Source organism: Sorex araneus, chromosome 3 (assembly GCF_027595985.1).
Source record: "Sorex araneus isolate mSorAra2 chromosome 3, mSorAra2.pri, whole genome shotgun sequence".
NCBI classification, from domain to species: domain Eukaryota; kingdom Metazoa; phylum Chordata; class Mammalia; order Eulipotyphla; family Soricidae; genus Sorex; species Sorex araneus.
In genome coordinates this window covers 206,518,776-206,534,359 of record NC_073304.1, presented here as the reverse complement: position 1 = coordinate 206,534,359, position 15,584 = coordinate 206,518,776, and positions in this window count along the sequence as shown.

Below are 15,584 nucleotides of genomic sequence, written 5' to 3'. Positions count from 1 at the left end.
CCTGGGTTTGATGTCCCTTAACTCACTCTGCACCCTCTAAATGGGAAGGATGATAATAACTCAGCCCTGGAAAGGGGCTGGAGACCCCCTCCCCAGATAAAAGCTACCCCGGCCGCCCTGTGGCGAGTTGTGCTCTTGTGATAAAGCCCAGGCTGTTTAAAAATAATCAAAAATTCTCTCAGGAAGCCCAATTATATTTTTACATCAAGAATCAAAATGCTGGTGCTGCAGGCTGGAGCCTATCATTCACAAACCTTTTATCCTGTAATTAAGCCCGCACGGCTGCTGGGCTAATTCTTCCCTGAATGACACCACCCTTTGAGCCAGCCCAGAACGTCGGCAGAAGGCTTCACTCTGATGATCTATTACACCAATACATCACCGCGGTGCACTGCCTCCTTAATGATTTATCCATAACACATCATCGGAGCGAGGCGCACTCCTAATATATTGCTCAATAAGTCTGCAGTGGCCAAGGGGAGAGCCACAAACAGCGGCGAGCCGGTGCCCTGACACGGCTGGTGTCAGCGAGTAGTCCCCATGCTGGGCTCCCCCCTCCTAAACAAATGTTTGTACAGGTGGGAGGGCTCGCCTGCCAATAGGCCTTTGAAACATGAAGAAGCGGGCCCAGAGAGGCCCTATAAATCCCGAGCAGAAGACCTCCTCTGGGGCTGGGCGCTGCCCTCTTGAGCCTGTCAAGTAGTCAGGAGCGTTTTTCTTCAGGCTCTGGCTGGTGGGAGGTCAGGGCCACCGCACTGCCCATGTGCAGGGAACACTGGTCATACAGTGGGCTGTGCAGACTGTACCCCTAGATGCATGTGCCGGGCAGCCCAATCTGGCACAATAACTATTTTTTTCATTACTGCTGGAGCGATAGCACAGCAGGTAGGGCGTACACCTTGCACGCGGCCAACCCAGGTTCAATTCCTCCGCCCCTCTCAGAGAGCCCGGCACACTACCTAGAGTATCTCGCCCGCACGGCAGAGCCTGGCAAGCTACCCATGGCATATTTGATCTGCCAAAAACAGTAACAACAAGTCTCAAAAATGGAGACCTTACTGGTGCCCACTCGAGCAAATCGATGAGCAATGGGATGACAGTGACAGTGACAGATTTTTAATTTTAATGAATCATCGTGAGATAGTTACAGACTTGCAAATTTTCGTGATTATGTTTCAATCAATGTCGAGTACCCAACCCTCCACCAGTGCCCATTCTCCACCACCAATGTTCCCAGTGTCCCTCCCACCACCTCCACCCCTTCCCACCACCACCCCCTCCGCCTCTGTGGCAGACACATTCCCTCTTTCTCTCTCCTTTTGGGTGTTATGGTTTGCAATATAGGCACTAAGCAGTCATCGTGTTTGGTCCATAGCCTACTTTCTGCATGCATCTACCATCCCGAGTGATCCCTCCAACCATCATTTGCTTAGTGGTCTCTTCTCCCTCCCACCTGCCTTTTCCCCCAGCACGTGAGTCGGGTTGGCTTCCAAGCTGTGGGGGCCACCCTCCTGGCCTTTATCTCTACTATCCTTAGGTGTTATTCTCCTATTATGTTACTTTATATTCCACAAATGGGTGCAGTCACTCTGTCTGTCCTGCTCTTTCTGACTCATTTCACTTAGCATGATACTCTCCGTGTTGATCCACTTATATACAAATTTCATGACTTCATCTTTCCTAACAGCTGCATAGTACTCCATTGTGTAGATGTACCAAAATTTCTTTAGACAGTCATCGGTTCTCGAGCACTCGGGTTTTTTCCAGATTCTGACTATTGTAAATAGTGCTGCAATGAACATACAAGTGCAGATGTCATTCCTACTGTAACACAATAACTCGTTGAGGCCTAGAGCATGGACTAGTCACCAGGGCCAGGGGCACAATGCCAGAATAAACACAGGGTACTACACTGAATCTAAAAGCTTGGCTGAAGAGAAGACGGCAGCTAAGGCACTTGACTTGTACACGGCCAATCCAAGTTTGATCCTCGGCACCCCCTACAGTCTGCCAAGCCCCACCTAGAGTGATCCCTGAGCACAGTCAAATGTGGATCAAAATAAAATACTAAATAATTTTTAAAAATAATTTTAAAAGGGGACTGGAGCAATAGCACAGCAGGTAGGGCATTTGCCTTGCATGCGATCAACCTGGGTTTGATTCCCAGCATCCTATAGGGTCCCCTGAGCACCGCCAGGGGTAATTAATGAGTACAAAGCCAGGAGTGACCCCTGTGCATCGCTGGGTGTGACCCAAAAAGCAAAATAATAATAATAATAATAATAATAATAATAATAATTGTTTTTAAAAGCTTTTACACAGGGACCAAAACTTTAAGATAAGGGCCTTGCAGATGGCCAAACTGGGCTCAGTTTGGCATGAACCCACATGGTCTCCGAAGTCCCTCTAGGAGTGATCCCTGATCATAGAGCCAGGAGTAAGTCCTAAGAACATCTGGGTTTGGCTCAAAGACAAAAACAAATTTTTTTACACAGCAAGAGAAATTGTCTCAAAAACAAAACAAAAAGTTACTTGTGCATTGGGAAAATGTCTTTGCACATCTTACATCTGATGAGGTTGTTATATAAATATATAGAGAACTCGCCCAACTCAACACAACAACAACAGGCATCAAGAAATGGGCAAAAGAACTAAATAGAGTGGGCCCGAGAGACAATACAGCAGGTAGGGTACTTGCCTTGCATGCAGCTGACCCGGTTTGATCCCCAGCACTAAATGTGATCCTCTGAGGAATGCCAGGAGGAGTGATCCCTGCTCACAGAGCCAGGAATAAGCCCGGAGTACCACCCAGTGTGCCCCCAGTTCCCAACAGAAAGAGCAAAGGCTCTGGCACCAGCCCTCTTAGTTAAATCCAGGATCTGGGCATCATGAGCCCAGCTCTCGGGCGTGTGAGACTGGAAACCAAGTAGAGAGCCCACCACAAAGGAGAAAGCAGTCCCTGTCAACCTCACTGGGCAGCAGAAAACCCAAGTGGATTGTGGGATTTATTCTGTGGGGCCCCATCTAATCTTTATCCGGGTCTCAATCAAAAGGTGGGGAGAATGGATAAAAGAATGCTTCCAGAAATGTATACTGGCATAAAAAGAAATATAAGGGGATATCAGGCAGAATTAAAGAACATTTGCACATAGGTTAAGCACAGCTAATGCAGAAATCTCTAGGAACGGGCCGGGAAGGAGCAAGGGGCCCATTCAGAGCGAGAACCTCCAGGAAAACGACCTGCAAGAGGTAACAGGCTCCCTGTGCTGGCCAGCCCAATCTGGAACACCCTGCTCTGGGAGTCGGTCCACACTCATATTGCAAGTGTGAGACCATGAGTTCACCCCTGTTACCACCCCATCTGTGCCAAGCGCCACCCCAGCCTCATGCTGTCTGGGATCCTGGTGCCATAAGGAAGTACGTGATCTCGGGGATTACCAAGCCAAGTATGTATGAGCACCACAATTAAAGACCTCAACACCCATAAGCATCACAACCAGGCACGTGTGAGCCCTAGAATTACAGCAATAACAAAAGAAAACTCGGAGGGAGGAGAATAAATAAGACTACAGGCTTAGAAGACAAGGAGCTTTGAGCTGGAGTCAGAGGGCATCCCTTCTCTGCCAAACAATCACGCTGAGACCCCAGGTCAGCCTCAGGCCCCATGTCCATCCACTGGCTGCTTCCACCTCTAGTCTACAATAGAGGGTGCGGAGGGCTGGTTAATGGGCCCAAGATAGAGACGTGCACATTTCATGCCCTGCTCCCAAACCGAAAGAACCACATTAGTTTCCTAGGGCTGCCATAGCAAATTGTCACCAATTGAGTGGCTTATAGCCACAGAAATGTGTTCTTCACAGAGTCTGAAATCAAGTGTGAGTCCATCCACAGTCCCTCTAAAAGCCTATGGAGTCCTCCCTTGCCTCTTCCAGTTTGGGGGACAGGCCAGCAATCCTTGGTGACCCTTGATTGGTAGTGATTCACCCACTCTGGCTCCAGCTTTGCTCTGTGTGTGTGTGTGTGTGTGTGTGTGTGTGTGTGTGTGTGTGTTTCCAAATCTGTGTGCCTCTATAAAGTTCTTTCAGGACCCATTCTAATCCAGTGTGACCACATTATGATTATAGATACTAAGACCCTCTGACAAATTTACATTCACAGGCACCAGAAATTTGGAATTAAACATACCTTTCAGGGTGAAACAGTTCAACCCCAGCTAGAACTTTAACACATTTATTGTGCTGAGTGATAATACGCCAGAGACAGATGGAAGAATGTCAGTTAACTAAACAGAGTGGAAAGCCTAGCAACTATGACTGTAGCTGGCAAAACAAAAATTGGTGGTATAAATTGATTGTTGGCAAGAAGATTATCACTGGAAGCACTAAAAAGAAAAGTGGTGAATAACGCCAGCCTCAGGGACAGGCCTAGGGTAGAGTGTCTGTTGAGAGAACTGCGGGAACTATGAGTATGGACAGAGTATTAGGTGACCCTGAAGACTGACTCACTGTTGGTTGCCATTTTGCTAGGTACATTTTGAAAAGTACATTGCTTTGATGAAAGAGAAGGTTGTATTTTTTTCAGAGAGGTGTGCCAAAGCCTTGAGGGAAAAGAGGTCATGTGTGTATCGGCTTTAACATATTTCAGGAGCTGGAGGGCATTTGTCTTGCACACGGCTAACCCGGGTTCAATCCCCAGCATCCCGAAAGGTCCCCCAAGCACCGCCAGGAATAATTCCTGAGTGCATGAGCTAGGAGTAACCCCTGAGCATTGTTGGGTGGGTGCGACCCAAAAAGAAAAAAAAGTAAATAAAATAAAATATTTCAGAAAATATATATAAGAACCTGGAGGAATAATGCATGACTAAAAATATCTTCCTGGTGAACATATGGTCAAGAGTTCAAGTCCCCTGTGTCCCACATGAACCAAGTGTGATCCTGACAGCTCTGTTGTCTGTGATCCCTGATATAGCAAGAAAAAGAAACACAAAGATAGGGGCCAGAGTGATAGCACAGAGGGTAGGGCATCTGCCTTGCATGTAGTCAAGCTGGGCTCCCTGGCACTCCATATGGTCCCTAGAGCACCACCAGGATTCATTCCTGAGAACAGAGCCAGAAGGAACCCCGAGCATCACCAGGTGTGACACAAAAAAGCCCCCCCTCAAAAAAGACATAAGTGGGTGGGTATATTATGCAAAATAATAATGTCTGCGTTGACACGATGAACCTATGGAGGATCATTGTATTATTGTATCTTCATAAGTGAATATCAATATTTTTCAGGTGAAAGATTTTAAATAAGCCATTTCTTAAATCTGGGAATGTGCTTTCTTGCCCACCTTTGTAGATCTTCCTGGACCTGCAAACCAATAGAGTAGGGCATCCCAAACCTGGTGACTTATTTAACAAATAGTCAAAAGACTTAACATCCAAAGTCACACAATTAATGGATGAGTGGAAGCCCATGGGGATGTCTAGGAGCCTCATCTATGCCCCATGCCATCATCTGCCTCATTTTGAGGCCAAAGAAACTATTTGGGCGGGAGTGACAGTACAGTGGGTAACTGCCTTGCATGCAGCCGATCCAAGTTCCAACCCTGGTACCGCCTGTGGTCCCCTGAGCACTTCCAGGGGTGATCCCTGAGTATGGAGGCAGGAGTAAGCTCTGAGCACATGGAGTCTTACCCAAAACTAAACAATAACAACAATGCCATTATTTTGTGTACTTGTTTGGTCTTAGGGTCACCAGCAATGCTCAGTGCTCAGGGGTCAGTCCCATAAGTGCTTGGAACAAACACAGGCAAGACAAGACCACCCAGCCACATCTCTTTTTGTTTTGTTTTCCATTTATTTTTTTTAATTGAATCACAGTCATATACACATTTGCAAAGTTGCTCATGGTTGGATTTCAGTCATAAAACATTCCAACACCCATCTCTTGCCCAGTGAACTTTTCTCACCACCAATGGTCCCAGTTTCACTCCTGCCCCCCCACCCCGCCCCGCCCTGCCTCTTCTCACCACTACCACTATGACGGCACTTTTCTTCTCTATATATATCTTTGTCTGTCTGTCTGTCTGTCTGTCTGTCTGTCTGTCTGTCTCTCTCTCTCTCTCTCTCTCTCTCTCTCTCTCTCTCTCTCTCTCTCTCTCTCTCTCTCTCTCTCTCCTTTCGAGCCACATCTTTTGCCCTAAGAGAGCATTTTTTTCTCTTTTCTTTTTGGCGGAGGGTCACACCTAGCGATGCTCAGGGGTTACTCCTGGCTCTGCACTCAGGAATTACTCCTGGCGGTGCTCGGGGGACCATATGGGATGCTGGGGATTGAACCCCCAGCAGTGTTGGGGATGCTCCTGGAAGTATGCCGGAACCATGTAGAGTCGGGGAGGGATCAGGCCGGCTGCACATAAAGCAGGAACCTTAATCCCTGTACTATCTCTTAGGCCCAATGAGGCATTTTCAAAGTCAGTAAGCAATGGGAACACAGTGGCTCTTTTATTTATTTTAAGGCAGTCGCTGCCCATGGGTCATTGAGTTCTCATACATAAGAAATCTTGATTATACCCTGAAACTTATTCTCTTCCACACGACAGTAAAGTACACTCGAGTCCTTTAGATGTTCAAGGAGCCCCTCTGGGGCCGGCGGTGCGCGTGCTGCTGAGCTGGAAGCATCTGTCGTCTCTCTTTCATTAATATTAATTACAAGGGGCCAACGGCTCAGGGGGGCTAAGTCCTGCCAATGAGATTTTCCTAAATGTGACCTTCTTGACTTTACAGGTATTCCAAGTGGCTCTGCTCAGGAGTCTTGCGGGCACTTCAGTCACCACGAGGGAGGGAACAGACAGACCCAGCCCCAGGACACCCAGCATGGGGGTGCGCTGTCCCGGGCCAGCAGAGACCTGAGCTCAGGACTCACCGGGAACATTCTGGTGCCCTTCACCGGCCGCTCCCCGTAGCTGTGCCCTGGTCCGACCCCCTTTATCTACTCCCAAGGCTCCAGGTGGGAACACTTAGGGACCAGAGAGGCAAGCTGCCCAAGAGAAACTCCGCCTTTTTAACAATGAAACAGATTATTTTGCTGTTGTTGTTTTTGTTTGGGGGCCACACCTGATGGTGCCCAGGGGTGGCTCCTGGTTCTGCACTCTCCTGGTGATGCTCGGGAGGGCCGTAGGGACTGCCGGGGACTGAACCCTGGGTCAGCCGTGTGCAAGGCCAATGAACTATCACTTCGGCCCCTCAGCAGATTTTTTGATGTATTTTTTTGTTTGGGGGCCACACCCAGAAGTGCTCAAGGTTGATTCCTGGCTGGACTCGAGGGACCTTAAGGGGTTCCAGGGACTGAACTCAGATCAGTCACATGAAAGGCAAGTGTCCTACCTGCTGTACTTCAGCCCTTTAAACAGACGTGTTTGTTTGTTTTTTTCTTTTTCCTGGGACTAAACCCTACTGAGTCTTGTCCTGATCTCATAAGCCTCGAACCCCCAATCTGCAGCCCTGCAGTGTGGCGGGTGAATGAGTGAGACTTTGCAGGGGTGTGCAGCCCCCTGTGGTCCCCACGCTGAGCTAGCCGAAAGCAGCAGAGGTGGTCACACAGCTCACCGTCCCTGCCATCGGTGCCTGAGAACACTCAGGAGCCCAAGTGACAGACACGGGGAGGGGGTGGGGGGATGGTTCCCCGCGGGAAGCCCTGAGCTCACGCTGCCCAGCTGGAACGGGACCGCGCCACCTCACTCGGCACAAGCCGGGGAAAGCTGGCGATAAAGCTCAGTATCCTCCTATCTCCACATTTCATATTCCAGCGATAATCCTGAGCACGCCCAGGGTTTGAACAGAGCGCCCCAGAGAGGGAGGAAGAACAATCCGGCATTTCCTGCAGCTCCTAGCCGGCAGAACTGAGCCAGTCATCCGAGCCCACAGACGCACCCCTGCCAGCTCCCCAGGGCTCCCGGGGACGTCCTGCCGGCAGCAACGGGCCAATTTTCTTCTCCCCGGGGATCTTGATTTTGGGTTACTTAGGAGGCTGGAGAGTGGACAGAGCTCTGCCACAGCCAGGGTCTTGTCTGGATTCTACACCCCATTATGTACTTGGTTAGGTACTATTTATTCCCCCACCACACCGCAGCCCCCGGCACCCTGCGGTGGAAGTAGGGGCAGCATACATTTGTCTATTTGCTCACTCAACAAATACCCTTCCTGGGGCTGGAGCAATGGTACAGCGTGGAGGACCCTTGCCTTGCACGTGGCTAACTCCGGTTCCATCCCTGGAGCCCCAGCCTGCCAGGGATGATCCCTGAGCTCAGAGCCAGGAGTAAACCCTGAGCACCTCTGGGTGTGGCCCCCAGACAAAACACCAAGCACCCTTTCAGGTCAGGGTACTTGTAGGGCTCAGAGCTCGGGTGCATGCCCTGACCTCCATTCAATTCTGGCACCTTATCGTCCCCCAGCATGGCAGGGGCAGCCCTGGCAGCCCCCAGCACCCCGAGGCTGGGGTCATGCTCAACACTGCTGGCAGCATTGCACCCCTGCCCCTTGCATCCCACCTGTCTCCTTGGCCCCTGCAAGTGGGAGCCCCTCCCTCCTGAGCACCTCTCGAGAGATTCACACCCCACACCCACAACAACAACAACAACGACAACAAAAAAAAACCTCCAAGGATCCATCAGGGCCTGGGATCTCTGTTGGGCTCCCCTGGGGCTCAGAAGAGCCCAGTGACTTGCTCGAGGCCAAGGTCCCACAGAGACTGGATTCGGTTACGAGAGGAGAGAGGAGAAAGGCTCGGCTTGTCTTTCAGCATCCTGACCACTGAGCACCTGGTCTCCTGGGCGCCTCTGGCCTCACAGCCCAGGGGGCCACCTGCAGACCCGCCAGGGTCCAGCGAGGAGAGGAGCGGGCCCACGGGAAGACCATGAATGGACTTTTTTTTTTTCTTTTTAAGTCACACCTGGTAATGCACAGGGGTTACTCCTGGCTCTGCACTCAGGAATTACCCCTGGCAGTGCTCAGGGGACCATATGGGATGCTGGGAATCGAACCCAGGTTGGCCATGTACAAGGCAAACGCCCTACCCGCTGTGCTCCAGCCCCATGAATGGACTTTTGTGGCCCTCCAGGTCCTGCTCAGCTCTTCAGTCCGGCTTCAGCGCTCTCCCACCCCCTCCTAGGGTCCGGGACACAGAAACACAGGCTGCTCCAAAGGTAGGGACCTCAGGCTTCCCGCTGCAGTCCGGGGCACCAGGCTTGGAGGTGGGAGCTGAAAAAAGGCAGGAGCAACGCTTTTCACAGGGAGAGCTGGGGTGTGTGTGTGTGCGGGGCGGGGGGGGGGGGCGTGCTTCGAAGAGGAGCAAGGCTGGGTTAGGGAAGATGAGGCCGAAGGACTTGGGGTCTGTGCACATCACAGGCGTGGCCAGCCAGGAGCCGACCCATCCAGGGAGCCTGCCAGCACCAGGCAAGTTCCAGAAGGTTCTTTGGCTTTTCTCCTTTGTCTTTTTCTCTTTCTTCTTCAGATTGATTCGTTTATTTGATACTAGAAGGTTGGAAGGAGATAGAGGAGATAGGAACAGCAGGGGCGAGGGGGTGAGGAAAGATAAGTGACTGAGCAAGCAGCTGGTGAAAAGCACCATTTTTCATTTAGTTTTGCCTCTCCATTTTAGCCTCACGTCCATGGTCTCCAGCCGGCAGGAATCAACAGTTGCCGAGAGTCCTGGAAGCAGTGCGAGCCGACGCAGGCTCTCGCTGCCAAAGGCTTTCATTTCATGCTCTGAACAAGCCCGCCAGGTACGTGCTGGTACTCCTCTGACAGATAAGGGGACTGAGACTCAAGTTACTCGCACCCGGCCTCCACCCCCCAGCCCCACCCTAGTGTCATAAGACAAAGCCAGGGATCGGGTTTTCAACACCAGGTCGTCTCTCCAGCTCTGGGATTTTCCACCTCTCCACACGGCCTCCCAGCCTGCACGACCTCGGCTTCCCTTTGTCCTCCACAGCCGGTTCAGAGATGGGTGGTGCCGGGGTGGTGGGAGGGGGGGGGGCGGCTAGGCAGCCCTGCAGACTTTGTCGAGTGCCCCCCAGTCCCCAGGCCTTTGTCATTTGTCCAGTAGCTTTACTGATCCCATCTCCTACCCCTTCCCCATAGCATTTCAGGACCTCAGCTTCCTAAATCTCAGCCAGAACATCATTTCACAAGGACACTCGCCAACCTTGAAAGGTAAGGTACCCCCGAGGCAAGAAAAGAGAAGTATTGGAGCTGAACAGCGCGAGAGCGCAGCGCCATCTAGTGGTGCTGGCGGGCCAGTGGTCTCAGGCGGTGACATTTTCAAACAATCAATATCTCATTATTAACCATAATCACAACCTGATGTTTACTTTTGGGGAAATGTTTGGCAGCGAGGGAGGCATAGCACTTTCCTGCATGTTTCAGAGGCCCGCGATCCTAAATGCCACCATGACTATTAAACAGCGTCCTGCCCACAGCAAACAGGAGGAGTTGGGATTGATCTTGCATCTTTTTCATCTGATCTCTGCTCATCAGAAACAAAGCATCCGCTGAAGCCACTGACCTTTCACTAACTGCTGGAGGGAAATGCTTGATAAATAATAAATAGGCCCCTACTGAGTGTTGCTTAGGACTACCTTTTAATTAAAAGAACTGAGAGACCAGAAGGTCAGGTGACTGACATTTAAGTTGCAGTCCAGGAAAACCGCATCCTTCGAGGGTGAAACTACAGCCAAATGCAGTTCTGCTGTCAGCCAGCACGCAACATGAGTCTCCTCTCTGTCACCGACGCGGGAGGAGAGGGGAGGGAAGGCGACATTTGGTACGGGACATAATCCTTGACTTCCTGCCTCCTTCGCCTTCCCCTAGCAACCTTCTCATTTGCCCACTGCAGCAAAAACCACTTGTCTGGTTCTGCATCTCCACAGAAACTGCTCCGGGCGGGCTTCGTCCAATCAGCGCCCGGCTTGCCACATGGAGCACTACCCTAGGAGTGACAGGAAAGCCATTTCCTGTCTTTCCCACTGGAGGGCAGGTGCCCTTCCTCCATCAGCCAAGGTGACCTCCTCCAAGGGGCTGGCTGCCCCTGCCTCTATCTCTCTGCGTGTGTGACAGGACCCCGCCAGCCCTGCCGCTTCAGGCTGTTGTAGACTCTGAAGCTCGGGAGCACGGGAGGCCAGGAGCGGGAGGGTAACCTTGGCCTGCCTTTGCCGACTCCCCTTTCCTTGTCCTCTAGCAGAGGCGGTGCCAGCTTGCTCTCATGCTCAGAGCCACCTGCTGGCACAGGTGCTGGCTCCCAGGAGTCAGGAAGGCCCCAGCTCCGTTCTGAGTTCCACGTAACGATCAGAGCGGCAAACCAAAAGGATGCCTGAGGGGCTGGAGCGACAGCACAGCGGGTAGGGCGTTTGCCTTGCACACGACTGACCTGGGTTCGATTCCCAGCATCCCATATGGTCCCCTGAGCACCGCCAGGAGTAATTCCTGAGTGCAGAGCCAGGAGTGACCCCTGTGCATCGCCGGGTGTGACCCAAAAAGAAACCAAAAAATAGAAGGATGCCTGAGAGTCTGGATCCCCAGGGGCGGGGCAGGCACCAGAGCAGGCCTCCAAGAAAAATTCCACCCTTCCCTCTGATTGAGTTTATCTTTAAAAAAAAAAAAGAAGAAGAATGGGGTTGGAGCGATAGCACAGCGGGTAGGACATTTGCCTTGCACACGGCCGACCCGGGTTCCATTCCCAGAATCCCACATGGTCCCCTGAGCACCGCCAGGGGTAATTCCTGAGTGTGGAGCCAGGAGTGACCCCTGTGCATTGCCAGGTGTGACCCAAAAAGCAAAAAAATAAAAATAAAATAACTATTTTAAAATTTTTAAAAAGAAGAGAAGATTCTGGTACAATCCCTGATTGTAGTGACAGGAGTGAGTCCAAATAAAATTAAAAATGAAAAAGCTGTTGGGGGAGGGAAAATATTGTTCAATGGACTGAGTGCAGGCTTGGCATATGGGAAGGTGAAGTTCAATCCCCAGCACTGCGTGGGCCCCTGAGCACTCCCCAGAGAGACCCCGAGGTGGGAGAAGCCCCTGAGTGCCACTGGGTAGGACCCTAGCACTGTCCCTGGGAAGCTGTACCAACGCCTTCAGCATCACTGCTGAGGCGCGAAGCTCCTCTAGCCGCCTGCCGTTTGAGGAGGGACCATACCTGCCGTCACTTGGCTGTGGAAGCTTGAGATCTGTCTCCTGCTGGAATTGTTGGCTAGACTCTGCCACATCTTGTCATCCCTCTGCCCCTGCCCACTCCCGGTCCCCTTCTGGTCTCACGTGTGCGAGACCTTCCTTCCACCTGACCCTGCTCACGAGGCTGAGTCCTTGGGCTCACCTGTACTGTGCACGGGGGAGGCCATGAGCTAAGCCACCTTCTCTGTTCAAGTCTGTTTTCCCGGCGGGAGAGAACAAAGCTTATGCAAGTGGCTGACCCAGATTTGATCCGTGACATCTCCTATGCTCCCCAGAGCCTCGCCAGATGTGATCCCTAAGTGCACAGCCAGGAATAAGCCCTGAGCACCACCTGAAAGCAAAAAAAAAAAAACCCACAAAAAATGAAAATAAACAACGTGGCCGTGACTCCACTCATTCTTCGAATCCTGGCGGCAACTGAGAGGCACCACCCTCTCCTGCAGTCTCAGGGCAGAACAGACACAAGGTCGCAGCCATGAAAGACGGTGTCAGCTCAGCAAAGCCAGGAAAGGTCCCACTCGGCGCGGCTCTGCTCATTCCTCCTCATTCGAGTAAACTCTGTCCTTGTTCACACGCGGGGAGGCTGCAGGCCTCGAGGTGAAGCCAGCAGGGGTGCCGGGTGCGGGAGTGGGGAGCATAGCTGGAAGGGGAGTGAGAACTGAAGACTCGGACTGCGCATGAGTTTTGAGCAGTGATTTCGGAAGTGTGTGATTTCTAAACTGTGACAGCAGGGAGGGGGAGCTTGGCATGACAAACAGCACCCACACTCCAACCCCCACCCCACCCCTTGAGCCCTTTTTTTGTTTGTTTGTTTGAAACCCAGTGATCCCCAGAGCTTACTCCAAGCTCTGTGCTCAGGGATCACTCTTGGCAGGGCTCAGGGGTCATCTGGGACGCAGGACTGAACCTGGATCAACCGTCTGCAAGGCGGTTGCAGACTAGTGACCTAGCCACTGTTCTGTCCCTCCAGCCCCTAATTTGTAATTATAGAATAAGTCAAGGTTTTTTTTTGTTTTGTTTTGTTTTTTGCGCGGGGGGGCGCAGTAAGTCCTCCCAAAAGGTGCTCAAGAGGTCTAGGAGCAGCATCGGCAAGTCCCAGACCCCCGAGCCCTGGGTTCAGTGTGAGGACCTGAGATTCGGTGCTGAGGACCACCCAGGCCACCTATGGTGGTGCTCAAGGTGCCCCCGTGGCCGGCCTTCGCAATGCTTGGAGGATGATGTGGTGGGAGGGGTTAAATCTGTGCCAGCTGTATGCATGATAAGCACCCATTAGCCCCATACTACCTCTGGCCACACAAATCAACTTTTTAGAAAAATTTCATCACTATTGGGCCAGAGCGATAGCACAGTGGATAAGGGCGTTTGCTTTGCACGGGGCCAACCCAGGTTCCATCCCTGGCATCCCATATGGTCTCCTGAGAACCGCCAGGATGAGTGACTCCCAAGTACAGAGCCAGGAGCAACCTCTGAGCATCACCAGATGTGGCCCCAAAACAACAACAAAAATTCATCAGTATTGAGCTGGAGAGATAGTACAGTGGGTAGGGCATTTGCCTGGCACATAGCCAACCTGGTTTGATCCCCTGGCACCCCACAGGGTCCCCCACATCCACCAGGAGTAATTCCTGAGCAAAGCTAGGAGTAAACCTCGAGCACCACAGGTGTGGCTCCAAAACAAAAGGAAAAAAGTTTCATCAGTATAGAAAAGAAACTATTTTTCTGGGAGCGGGGGCTTATACCATACATGGCAGCGCTCAGCACTTCCTGGCGCTAAACTCTGGTGTGACTCCTGGTGGTGCCGGAGATCAAACCAGGGTTGACTGAGATGGCCACATGGAAGGCAAGTCCCTTGTCTGCTGTATCCACAAACCGCCTTTATTTTGGGGTTTTGTGGGGTTACACCTTCAGTGTTCAAGGCTTACTGCTCACCTATGCCCAGGGGACCATCTGGGATGCTGGGGTTCAAACCCAGGTTGGCCACATGCAAGGCAAATGCCCTCGCCGCCGTACTCTTTCCAGTCCTAGAAACTGCCATTTTTAAATCCCAGAGGTCTAAGCTTTGTAGATTGACCCCAGTGTTCCTCCGAGGCAAGATCTCTCCTCCAGCTGCACCAGGATTTCCCCCAAGATCTGTCAGTACCTGGCATCCAACATTGGCCTGACGCTTGTTGATGGATGAAAAGAACTTCCCCACTTCCCCACACGACATTCCCAAACAAGAGGGATAGTAAATCAGGAATGAGGAGGGGGAAGCAGCTGAGAACTACTTTGGCTTCAGTGTAGCTTCGTGGTGTGCCAGGGAGGTACCCAGGCTCTGGCGGGCCCTGCCTCAGACAACCAGGAGAGAAGAGACTGTCACACAAGTGCAGGACAGAAAAACCTATTATTTTCTCTTAGGGTAACTCTGACTTGAATGGAAAGAGATCCGGAGTGAGCACAGGGTGGGGCCAGAGAGTTAGTACAGCAGATAGGGCGCCTGTCTTCATGGCCAACCCAGGTTCAATTCCCACCCAAGTCCCGCTGGCAGTAATAGTCCTAAGCACAAAACCAGGAATAAGCCCTGAGCACTGCCAGATGCAGCCCAAAAACCAACAAAAAAAATGAGCTAAGTGTGGAGAGATAGTACAGGGCTTAAAGCATTTGCCTTGTATCTGGCTGACCCTGGCTCAATCCCGACACTGCACAGCGTCCCTCCCAGACACCATCAGCAGTGATCCCCGAGCACAGAACCAAGAGTAAGCCCTGAGCACTGTGAGATGTGAATAAGCGCAATATTTTTTTCCTTCCTTCCCCTTCCCTGTCGATGTTGCCTGCAGCATTTGGTGGTGGCCGCGATTTGGCTCTGGTGCTCGCAGCCCAGTTGTGCCGGCTGGGGCTAAAAAGCAGGCTGCTGTGCTGGCACAAGGGCTTCCTTTAATCACAGTGCCAGGCACGTGCTGGCATTCCATGGCTCACTGTGGTGCTCACGTCTCTGCCAGGGGCCACAATCCTGGACCCTGATTGAGCATTCAGAACCGACCTTTGTCGTGGTGCTTGAACATGCCTGGCTGTGGCATGAACAGAAGCTGGTCACAGCACAGGGATCTCACACAGCAGACCTGCCAAGCCCAAACGACGTGCCACGGCCATACTCTGTGCACGTAAACGCACCAAGATCCAACTCATGCCCGCAGAGCAAACGCTTTAGCTAGAGCCATGTGTCAGTCATGTATGTGTCAGCCATGTGCTTTAGCTAGAGCCATGTGTCAGTCCCTACACAGGTACTCAAATAAGGAATCCAGAGGCTAGAGCAATAGCATAGCAGTAGGAGGACATCTGCCTAGCACGTGGCCAACCCAGGTTTGATCCCAGCATCCCATATGGTCCCCC